The sequence below is a fragment of the Loxodonta africana genome, chromosome 21 (assembly GCF_030014295.1).
Source record: "Loxodonta africana isolate mLoxAfr1 chromosome 21, mLoxAfr1.hap2, whole genome shotgun sequence".
In the NCBI taxonomy this organism is placed as follows: Eukaryota; Metazoa; Chordata; class Mammalia; order Proboscidea; family Elephantidae; genus Loxodonta; species Loxodonta africana.
In genome coordinates, this window is record NC_087362.1 from 24,979,587 (window position 1) to 24,992,069 (window position 12,483).

The 12,483-nt window shown below is 40.3% G+C and overlaps 1 pseudogene; it reads left to right on the forward strand.

Moving 5' to 3' along the window:
• The first annotated feature begins 9,565 nt into the window (after nt 1-9,565).
• LOC100666956 (putative V-set and immunoglobulin domain-containing-like protein IGHV4OR15-8) overlaps nt 9,566-12,483 on the forward strand; it is a 35,630-nt pseudogene continuing 32,712 nt past the window's right edge.

The following is a 12,483-nucleotide window of genomic DNA, read 5'->3' on the forward strand; positions in this document are numbered from 1 at the left end:
CCGCGGAGCAAAAAGGCCCAGCTCAGGAGCAGGTGCGGTGGGGTAGGGGATTTCTTATCATGGCATAGGGAGTCATCTCTTTCATTAACAGCATCTAACCCCTGGAACCTTCCATTACATTTTTGAAAATTATGGTAGAAAGATACATAACGCATTTGCCAACTCAACAGTTTTTTCGTATACAATTTAGTTAATGCTGATTACATTAACCATACAATTATTTTCTTCTTGTTCCATCAGTTCAGAGAGTGGAGTATTTAGGTCTCCAAATATATTTGAGGGTTGGTCTATTTCTCTTTCAGGTACTATTTATTAGGACTTTCTGCGTTTGGAGCAGTGACTCCTTCATCACTATGTGTTGTTCACCTTTTTCCCTAAAAATCTTCTTGTTGTTTGAAGTATGCTTTCTCTGAAATTAGTATCACTTCTGAAGCTTTGTTTTCATGGTTTATGTCTCCTCATCTTTTACTTTTACCCAACCTGTTGTTGTTGTAGTTAGGTGCCATGGAATCAGTTCTGACACATAACAACCCTATGCATAACACAACGAAATGTTGTCTAGTCCTGTATAATCCTCACGATAGTGGGTATGTTCGAGCCCATTTCTGTAGCCACTGTGTCAATGCACTTTGCTGAGAGTCTTCCACTTTTTCACTGACTCTCCACCAAGCATGATATCCTTCTCCAGGGATTGGTTCTCCCTGAAAACATTCCCAAAATAAGAGACAAGTTTTACTATCCTCATCTCTAAGAAGAACTCTGGATCTACTCCTTCTAAGACAGGATTGTTAGTTCTTCTGGCAGTCCATTGTATCTTCAATATTCTTCCTCAACACCATAATTTAAATGTGTCAATTCTTCTCTGATCTTACTGTTTCATTGTCCAGGTTTTGCATGCACATGAAGAGATAGAAAAGACCATGACTTGGTCAGTAGCATCTTAGCCATCAAAATGACATCTTTACCTTTTGAAGATTTTTTAAAGGACCTTTCAGAGCAGATTTTCCCAACACGACACTTCGTTTGACTTCTTGACTGCTGCTTCCATGCATGTTAATTGTTGATTCTTGATGTCTTCAATATTTTGATTATCATAATGTTGCTGATTTGTCCAGTTGTGAGAAATTTTTTTTTTCTTTATGCTGAGGTGTGATCAATACTGAAGGTCGTAGTCTTTGATCTTCATCAGTAAATGCTTTAAGTCTTCTTCACTTTTGTCAAGCCAGGTTTTGTCATGTGTGTAGTGAAGGTCGTTAATGAATCTTCTTCATATCCTGATTCTATGTTCTTCATCATGTATCCAGCATCTCAAATTATTTGCTCAGCATAAAGATAGAATAATTATGGCACACACTTTCAGCATAAAGATCAGATAATTATGGCACACACTTCTTCCAAATTTAAACCATGCAATATTCCCATTCAAATGACTACCTCTTTTTCTGTATACAGTTTCTGCCTGAGAACAACCCAGCTATATGTTTATATTTAAAGCTCTTTCTTTTTTTCATGTTTACCTTTTTTTTCCAATTTGGCAGTTATTCTTTTGTAACTGATATTTTTAGACCATTAGCATTCAAATTTATTGACATAGTTCAATTTAAAAGTAACATCTAGCAAGTAGTTTTCTATTTGTTGAAATTTTTCCTCTTTCTTTTTAATTCATTTTTTTCTGCTGTCTCATGTTTTAAACTAACATTTTAAATATACCATTTATATCTCCTTTATGGATTTATTATTTATTTCCTTTTATGAATTTTCAAAGGTTGCCCTAGGGTTTGCTATATCTGTTTTAACATAAAATGACTCTACCCTCTCATAGGGAATGTGAGGATATTTTTAAAAATATATTCCCAATTCCTTCTCCCTATCCTTTTTTCTTTTGCTTTGTTCCATTCACTTTTACATAACCTATATACATACAATTCATATATATTGTTATTGCTATGAGCCTTGTGACATTGTCTCACAGCTTTTGGAGGTACTGTTATGTTTTCCTCATTCTATTTTTCGGTTCGCAATGTAGTATAGGTAATTTCTATTGATCTTTTTTTCAAATTCTCTATTTTTTGACATCTGTGTCAAGTCAATTAGCAGCTTATTGGAGGCATTCTTCATTTCTGTTACTGTGGTGTTTTTCAACCTTTCTGACATTTCTATTTGTTTGTTTCTTATAGTTTCCATCATTCCCCTGAAGTTGCCTATGTGATTCTCCCATAAGTATATGTTTTTTTCAGAGCTTTTAACATATAAATCGTAACTATTTTCAATCTCCTCTTTAATTTCATTAATCAAATATCTTTTCACATGGAGTCTCTCTTCCCTCTGTGTAGTCTTGTGTCTATCCTGGTCTTTGCATAACTGAGAAGTGGTTAGGATTAGGATCCAGCCAACACTCCTATGGCTTAGTTAACCTAAAGAAAAATCACAGGTATAAGGCTATGAATTCAACACATATTTTGGTTGAACATAATTTAGTCTATAACATATTATTTTCTCAAGGTGCCTGAGAACAGGATGATACTTCCTCACCCAGGCTACTTCAGAAGTCCTGGTTACCAAATTTACACAGTCCAAACCATGTAGAGGCTGTAGGTGCCCAGGGGAAAGGAGCGTTGTTGTTGTCAGGTGCCGTCGAGTCGGTTCCAACTCATAGTGACCCAATGCGCAACAGAAAGAAACACTGCCCTGTCCTGCGCCACACTTACAATCGTTGTTATGCTTGAGCTCATTGTTGCAGCCACTGTGTCAGCCCACCTTGTTGAGGGTTTTTCTCTTTTCCGCTGACCCTGTACTCTGCCAAACATGCTGTCCTTCTCCAGGGACTGCTCCCTCCTGACAACATGTCCAAAGTATGTAAGATGCAGTCTCGCCATCCTTGCCTCTAAGGAGCATTCTGGCCACACTTCTTCCAAGACAGATTTGTTCGTTCTTTTGGCAGTCCATGGTATATTCAATATTCTTCACCAACACCACAATTCAAAGGTGTCAACTCTTCTTCTGTCTTCCTTATCCATTGTCCAGCTTTCATATGCATATGAGGCGATTGAAAATACCATGGCTTGCGTCAGGTGCACCTGTAGTCTTCAGGGTGACATCTTTGCTCTTCAACACTTTGAAGAAGTTCTTTGCAGCAGATTTACCCAATGCAATGCATCTTTTGATTTATTGACTGCTGCTTCCATGGCTGTTGACTGTGGATCCAAGTAAAATGAAATCCTTCACAACTTCAATCTTTTTTCCATTTATCATGATGTTGCTCATTGGTCCAGTTGTGAGGATTTTTGTTTTCTTGATGTTGAGGTGCAATCCATACTGAAGGCTGTGGTCTTTGATCTTCATTAGTAAGTGCTTCAAGTCCTCTTCACTTTCAGCAAGCAAGGTTGTGTTATCTGCATAACGTAGGGTGTTAATGACTCTTCCTCCAATCCTGATGCCCTGTTCTTCATATAGCCAAGCTTCTCGTATTATTTGTTCAGCATACAGATTAAATTGGTATGGTGAAAGAATACAACCCTGACGCACAACTTTCCTGACTTTAAACAAATCAGTATCCCTTTGTTCTGTCTGAACAACTGCCTCTTGATCTATATAAAGGTTCTTCATGAGCACAATTAAGTGGTCTGGAATTCCCATTCTTTGCAATGTTATTCACAGTTTGTTATGATCTACACAGTCGAATGCCTTTGCATAGTCAATAAAACACCGGTAAACATCCTTCTGGTATTCTCTGCTTTCAGCCAGGATCCATCTGACATCAGCAATGATATCCCTGGTTCCACGTCCTCTTCTGAAATCAGCCTGAATTTCTGGCGGTTCCCTGTTGATATACTTCCGCAGCCATTTTTTAATATCTTCAGCAAAATTTTTCTTGAGTGTAATATTAATGATATTGTTCTACAATTTCCACATTCAGTTGGATCACCTTTCTTGGGAATAGGCATAAATATGGGTCTCTTCCAGTCAGTTGGCCAGGAAGCTGTCTTCCATATTTCTTGGCATAGACGAGTGAGCACCTCCAGCACTGCATCTGTTTGTTGAAACATCTCAACTGATATTCCATCAATTCCTGGAGCCTTGTTTTTCGCCAATGTCTTCAAAGCAGCTTGGACTTCTTCCTTTAGTACCATCAGTTCCTGATCATATGCCACTTCTTGAAATGGTTGAATATCGACTAATTCTTTTTGGTATAATGACTCTGTGTATTCCTTCCATCTTCTTTGGATGCTCCTGCATCATTTAATATTTTCCCCATGGAATCCTTCACTATTGCAACTTGAGGCTTGAATTTTTTCTTCAGTTCTTTCAGCTTGAGAAATGCCGAGTGTGTTCTTCCCTTTTGTCTTTCCATCCTGGCATGGCCATAGGTGTAGTGTTAAGCTGTCTCGCTTTGTTCTCCATATTCTCTGCAGCCAGCAAGACCAGGGCTATGTACTTAATTTAAGACAATGTAAATAAATAAATTATGATTCTACTGCATAATGTGATATCCTAGCCACTCCCTCACACACATACACACACACACACACGCAGACATAGAAACACCTTTAGTGCATTGAGGTCCTTATCCATCTGAAGTTAACATAGTCTTTTTTTCAGTAATGCACTTTAGTATCCCAACCTGGACTCTCATTTGTAGACAAGGACCACGTGGGTTTACTTTGTTCCTTAATACATGGTTTCCTGCTTTTTACCTGACGTGCACTTAAATATTGAATGTGTCATGCAAAGGCACATGAGCTTGTGACATTCTTCATATCGGCAGTATGAAAACCACCTGGATTAAATAAATTACACTTTTAAAATAAATCTTAAAGCAAAATTATCCCCTGAAATTTTTTTAAACCAAACAATAGCTTAATTAAGAAAGAATGCCTGCCTCGCGCGTCATGCTCTTTTGAGAGATTATCTGTACATGATCAATTTTCCAACAAGTATACACATTAGATGAGAACCTCATGTGGCATTGAGTTTATGTTAATGGTAAAGTAATATTTTTAGAGAAGGAGAGGGAGAATAGCTTCACAACTTGAAGAAAGTGAAAATGTCACTGAATTGTACATGTAGAGATTGTTCATATGGTGTATGTTTTGCTACGTATATTTTACACAAAATAATAAATTATTGTAATAAAATGTGTGAAGTGTAATTACAGAAGGAATAACATAGTGTAAGATTAGATAAGTGGTGAATATCTTGTGAGTAGACTAGTTCATGTAAACATTTGGAGTTATGGACCAATTGAACTCCATTTATGCCTGTGCCAACTGTTAGTGCTACAGAGAGGAGCAAGTGTTTTAACTGTCCTGAGCATAGCTTTGGTTTTCCTGTCTGTATAAAGAAGACATCATATAATACTAACTTTACTAAACTGTCGAGAAAATTAAGTAAGGCAATGATGGAACCTGCTTGCCATTTTCATGCAGACAGATAGGCTTAAAAGAAGTCTGCTGTTAAAATTTTTTCCACACCTACTTCTCCCACCATCTATCCTTGTGAATTTCTCTGTCCCAAGGAACCTCTCCATACATGCCATTTACAGCAAATAGTCCTCTACAGGAAAAGAAACATGCAAACAGGGTCCTGCTCTCTTCTCTTAAAACTCTCACAGAACATATCCCTCCAGCCCTGGGAAAGAGATCCCAGGCCCAGCTGCTCTGCTGATCCCAAGTATCCATGAAGTCAGTGGCCACAATATGAAGTTTAAAGTGATCTGGGGGTTCCTTTTCATCCTTCTACAAGGTTATTGTTAGAGATGTAGGAAACGGACACATACTTGTGTGTCCATATGTGTGGAGAGAGAAAGTCTCCTGTCTTTTTGCAAGTATCTTGTGTGATGTGAGACTGGTTGAGTTTGCAGGAGACCTGAGAGAACCTGAAGGTTGAGAATCTCCTGTGAAAACTCTGGTTTTACATTTAGCAGCTGTCTTAGCCTGGGTTCTCTAGAGAAGCAAAACCAGTAAAGTGTATAAATATATAGATAGATAGATTTATATTGAGGAAATGGTTCAGATGGTTTTAGAGGCTGGAATGTCCCAAGTCTGTGGGCCATCATAGAGGCTTCTAATGATTCACGTACCCGCAGGGCTGGTGAAAGCAATATTGGCAGGTCAGAGAGCAGGGCTCTTGTTCACTGGCTGTAAAGATCAATAAATCCCAAGATCGGAAGGCAAGACTGCAGATAGCTCAAGTCCCAAGAACCGGAGGTCAGAAGAATAGTAGTCAGCTGCAGGATTGAGCAGGAGCAAAAAGCCCATGATCTTTGCCAAAAAGTCCACTTATATTTGATGCAGGCCATATGCCCAAGGAAATTCCCTTTCAAATGATTGACAACTCACAATAGATCCCATCATGGAGGTGATCACAACATCATACAACTGCCAATTGTGCCCTAGTTGAGTTGACACACAACATTAACCACCACAGCAGTCATGGTATGTACTGTTCCAAGGAAAGAGGTGGAGTATCTGGCTGGTATGTGGTATGATGGGAGTTACACACACTATGCAGACTCAGTGAGTGGCCGGTTCACCATTTCCAGGGACAACTCCAAGAACACTCTGCAAATGGACATCATAACAACTAAGGATATGGCCATTTGTTACTGTGAGGGACCTATAGTGAGGGGAAGTCAATGTGACCCCAGACACACACTCCCTGCAAGGATGGGGCTGATCAGTAGGGGGCATTCAGTACCCATCAGCTCCTCAGCCAGGTGAAGAAAGAGACTGGTGAGGGATGTTTCTTGTGTCATTTGAGTTTCCTTTCAGGGTCTGAGTTTAGTCTTCATTCCAACAAACACTTGTTCTGACACTGTGATCTGTGTCCCTGAGGCACCATGAAAGTCCAGTTGCCAGAGAGTACAGTGAACAGTTTTGACATCTGCTAACTAAAATGGATCAAAGAGGAGCCTGGCACGGGGGTGCAGTTGGTGCTCAGCTATAACAGCTGTGCTGACCACAAATGTAGCTCAACTATCTATGGCCAGGACACCTGGAAAGAGAGTTTCAGGTACCATTTCTGATCAGCAGCCTGTATGCTTAGGTCCAGAGATGATTTTGCCCTGTGAGACCCTCAGTGGTGGAAAGACAGTGGGAGTCTAGAAAACATTCACCTGAAAGTGGCGGGAGGCTGCAAGCAGGGAGCCCTCAGGACACAATGAGCCCAGATCCCACCCGGGGCAGATTCAGGGGAGGATAGTGGGGCTTCCTGTCACTGTCAGGAATTTCTTCTATTTCCACAAATAACAACAACCAGAGAAAACGTTTCACCTTCAATGTTAAATTCCAGAATTTGGCAAGAATCTTCACACTGTGTGCTGGAGTCTCCATGAATTTTAAGCCTTTTCCAGAAAATCATGAGATTCCTGTTGATGTGCTTTCACCTTGTAGTCACCTTGTAGTATCTCGGAGATTTCCACAATGAGATGACCTGGATGAGGTATCTGATATTTGACAATGATTTTTTTTTTTCTTTCCCCAGATGTCATGTCCAGGTGCAGCTATAGGAGTCAGGCTCAGAACTGTTGAGGCCCTCATACTAGTATTCCTTCACCTGAGCTGTCTCTGGATTCTCCATCACAACCAGTGTTCACTGCTGGCACTGAATCCACCAGTCGTCATGGAAGGGACTAAAGTGAATGAATATCGATATATACTAGTGGCATATAGGGTTGCTCTGCATTGGAATCAACGTGACAGCAATGGGATTTTTTGTTTTGAGTGGCAGAAAAGCATATAACTGTCCCTCCACATTTGACCCTTCATCTTCTAAGACATGTCTAAGAAACAGGTCTTCTTACATCTGAGTTCCGTAATGGCAAAGGACATGACCATGTGTGAGTCACAGTGAGGAGAAGACAGGGGGAGCCTAGACACAAACCGAGACTACAGGTAGGAAGGGATGGTGCTGTGCTTCAGGAGGTGTTAGGGATCCACCAAGCAAGATAATCTCAATAAAAGGAGTAGGTGCAGAGAGGGGCTGATGAGGGTCTTCCTTTTGGGATCAGGGGTTTCCTTCCCTCTCCTAACTCTCAGTGATTTCCTTTCTTTTTCAATGCTCTGCTGCCACCAAGTTCCCCCCCCCTCCATTTCTCACATTCTCACTGTAGTCAACGAAGAGGAAGTACCATCCTCCATTGCATGAGATGGTCTTAGTCAGAAGGAACTTCTCCTCCAGTTTCCTGCATGACCCTGTCTTCCTGTTGAGAAGCAGACATAATGAGGATTCTCACCATCCCTATGACTGGGAAGCATTTCTCACACTGAGAAACAGCCATAGGACATAATCCTGGATTCAGTGACATAGGATGTCAGGGGGCGGACTTCAGCAGGATTTCCCAAGGGGACCTGCTTCCTGGGCAGGGACTTTCCCTCTGGCAATAGTGAACTCATGCCTTCTCCAATTCATTTCGAGGGCAGCAGAATTTCCAAGAATCATGAATATTATTCTCCCCATATTAATGGAAACTATGTTCACTTAATTCAATATCCTCCATTAGAGACTCAGAAAGAGAGGAATGACACATCTAGGACAAATTAACTGTGTACAAAGACCTGGTTACTAATCCAACATATTGGTGAACTAAGGACTTTTCACTAAATCTCTGTGTTCATGGTCTTGATGGTTTATGTTGCTCAAAGTTCTCCTTCACATTGATAGTCTACAGGCTCAGAAATTTAATGGAGAAGCTCAGCTTCTGGCAAAACTGAGAACTAGGGGATTGGTCGTCTTTGCAACAACTCTAGTAATGATTACTATCTATGCAGAAATCTCTAATCTGTGTTAAAAAAAAAAAACAACTAATTAACAGAAAACAAAAAGGACTTCAGGTTGATATGAAGATATTCCCCTCTACAGTAACCCTTGAATATACATGGTTGTAAAGGTGTTCCAGGTGAAGAGATATTCACCCAAGTTAACAAGTCTTTCAGTCATTTCGGTGTATGACAAACATTACTTTAGATTCAGTTTTGTCTGAATTCGATGTTTTTGATCCATTTAGTAACTATCTCAACACTGCGGACCATCTAATGTTTAAACATGAGCTAATAGAGGTGTGAAATGAATCAGAATATGTATGTGACCATTCAGGGAGTCCTGGACTTGTGATAACTATTTGATAGTAATTGATCTGTTTATCCATTTATTCATCTATCTATCTATGTATTGTACGTACGTATGTATGTATCTATCCATCTATCTGTCCTTGGAAGAAGAGGTGCATTGACTTTATTCCCAGAAGTGTCCTTGATCCTTTGTTGCATCTGGCTCCCTGATCTGAATATGTCTTGGTGTGGATTAAGAGGATTCTGGGCTTGGTGAAGTGAACACCCTAGAAAGAGGAGTGTATTCTCCAGAAGCAACATCCAGCATCTTTTATCCTGTGAGAACTTTAAAAAAACAGACCTCCCAATGCCCTTTTTCTTTGCATGCAAATGCGCATCCCGCATGCAAATCCTACTTAAGCAGCCAGAAGAAATCACAGCACACATTTACTTAAATTCAGTTTCTTCTTCATCTAGGAGAATATTTTCTGGAAGTCATGGACTTCATCCACAATAAGATGAAACACATGTGGGTTTTCCTCCTTCTGGTAACAGCTCTCAGAGGTGAGTGTCTAAGGGACTCAGACATGAATGTCTGGGGATGCTGCATCTGAACTCATGACTCACTGAGTTTCTCCTTGTTTCCAGGTGCCTTGTCCCAAGTGAAGCTTCAGGAGTCAGGCCCAGGACTGGTGAAGCCCTCGCAGACCCTGTCCCTCACCTGTGCTGTCTCGGGATTCTCTTTTACAAGCTATGGTGTAGGCTGGGTCCGCCAGGCTCCAGGAAAGGGGCTAGAGTGGGTTGGTGTTATATGGTATAACAGGAACACAAATTATAACCCAACTCTCAAGTCCCGACTCAACATCACCAGGGACACTTCTAAGAGCCAAGTTTACTTAAAACTGACCTCCGTGAATCTTGAGGACACGGCCATGTATTACTGTGCAAGAGACACAGTGAGGGGAAGTCAGGGTGAGCCCAGACCCAAACTGCCCTGCAGGAGGCCAATAGGGAAGTGATTTCTAGGGGGTGTTCAGAACTCACTAAGCTTAGTGGCCCATCTTGTCAGTAGATTCAGGAGAAGGAAGTGGGAAGGACTTCCTCTCAGAAGCTGTGGTTTCTCCACCTGGTCAGCACCTCTCTAGGAATCCCCATGCACAGTGATTCTAGGGAACCTTCATGTCTATGAACATGACTGCTTTTCACAGGGATGAGTTTTGTCTGTCTTTCTCCATCTGTCCCAGGACAGGCTCTACAGTAATATTTCTTGATGAGATATCTATTTTCAGTTCAGGATAATAATTAGTGCAACTGCTTGCCAGGTCAAGAAACATTTAATGCAGGGAACTATTCTCATACTGAACCTCAAACCTACCTCTCACCCTCAGATTGATTTCCAATCCTTTCATTCGTATGAATACTCTTCAATCCAGGTTGACAATATGCCTTTCACTTAGAATGACTTGGGTAAGTAATTGTATAATATTGTATATGTCTATATCTCCACCCCCCCCAAAAAAAAACTCATTGATGTCTAGTTGATTCTGACATATAGCAATCTTGTAGGACAGAATATAAGTACCGCATAGGGTTTCCAAGGACTGCCTGGTGGTTTCAAACTGCCGACCTTTTTGGTTAGCAGCTGTAGCTCTCAACCACTATGCCACCAGGGGTTTCCATGTCTATATTAGCATCCATATATTACAGGACAATTTTGCTCCCAGAGACATTTGGCAATTCTTGGAGTCACTTTTAGTTTTCACAACCGGGGGCAGGTATTTCTGGGACTAGAGTTAGAGTCCAGATGTGCTGCTACATGCAATACTCAGGACTTCTTCCCACCAGAAATAATTATATGGCCCAAAATGGTGATAGTGCTGATACTGAAGTACTCTAGTATAAAGCCTTAAACCTGACCAGCATCAATAGATATGTACATCTACAGAAAGTAAATGTAAATTATACTTAGGTAAACCTGAATCAAGGAGCCCTGGCTACTCAATGGTTAAGTTTAAACTACTAACCAAAAGGCTGGTAGTTTGAAATCACCCAGCAGCTCCATGGGAGGAAATACCTGGTGATCTGCTCCCATAAAGATGGAAACCGAGAAAACCCTATGGGGAGCTTTACCCTGTCACGCAGGATCACTATGAGTTGGAATTAACTAACCTAACAACAAGCCTGGACCAAAACAAACTAGTACCCTTAAAGTTCTGCAAATATATAGACACTTAGTCAATATATTTATAGCTTTACCAGTACACACACCCCTATATGCTGTAGCCTGAAATCTAGCCAGGGAAAGCCTTCGGTTTATTTTATTTTTTTTTCTGTCTGTAAAATGACTTTTTTTTTTTTTTTAACATGTAGAAGTGTCTTATCACTTTTATGAAACAAGGGAAGAGTTAGTAAAACCAGGAAAGTAAGGAATAATTTAAAATAGAAGATAATTTGTCTGATTACTTATTAAATGTATGAATAATCCACTGATGGTATGGTTGTTGGTAGTTGCCATCAATTTCATTTTTGACTAGTGAGAAGCCCATGTGATCAAGTAGAACTGTTCCATAGATTTTTCTAGGAGGTAATCTTTATGGGAACATATGGCCAGGTATTTCTCTTGCACGGCAGCTGGATGGGCTTGAATGGCAAACTTTTGTTTGGCAGCCAAGCACTTAACTGTTGTGCCACCAGGGCTCCTTTGAATTTATTAATAAGAGAGTATGCTACTGTAAGAATAGGGAATATTATGACACAGAGCCTAGAAGTATACATAATTTTAAATACAAATTTTATATTTGGAAGCAAAATTTCATGGCATTTATGTTCAGTTGCACCATTGTTGTCATCAGGTGCTACTGGGGCAGCACCAACTCATAGCGACCCTATTTACAAAAGAACAAAACATTGTTTAGTCCTGCACCATCCTCAAAATTGTTGCTATGTATGAGATCATTGTTGGAGGCACAGTGTCAATCTGTCTCATTGAGGGTCTTCCTCTTTTTCCTTGACCCTCTACTTTACCAAGCATAATGTCCTTCTCCAGGAACTGGTACCTCCTGATAACATGTCCAAAGTATGCGAGATGAAGTTTTGCCATCCTTGCATCTAAAGAGCGTTCTGGCTATAGTTCTTCCAAGACAGATTTGTCATTCTTCTGAAAGTCTGTGGTATAATCAATATTCTTCACCAACACCATAATTCAAATGCATCAATTCCTCTTTGGTCTTCCTTATTCATCTTCCAACTTGTCATGTATAGGAGTCGATTGAAAATGCCTTGGCTTGGGTCAGGAGCACCTTACCTTAAGGTGATAGCTTTGCTTTTTAAACCTTTAAAGAGGTCTTTTGTAGCAGATTTGTCAAATGCAATAGGTTTTTGATTTCTTGACTACTGTTTCCATAGACATTAGTTGTGGACCCCAGTTAGAAGAAAA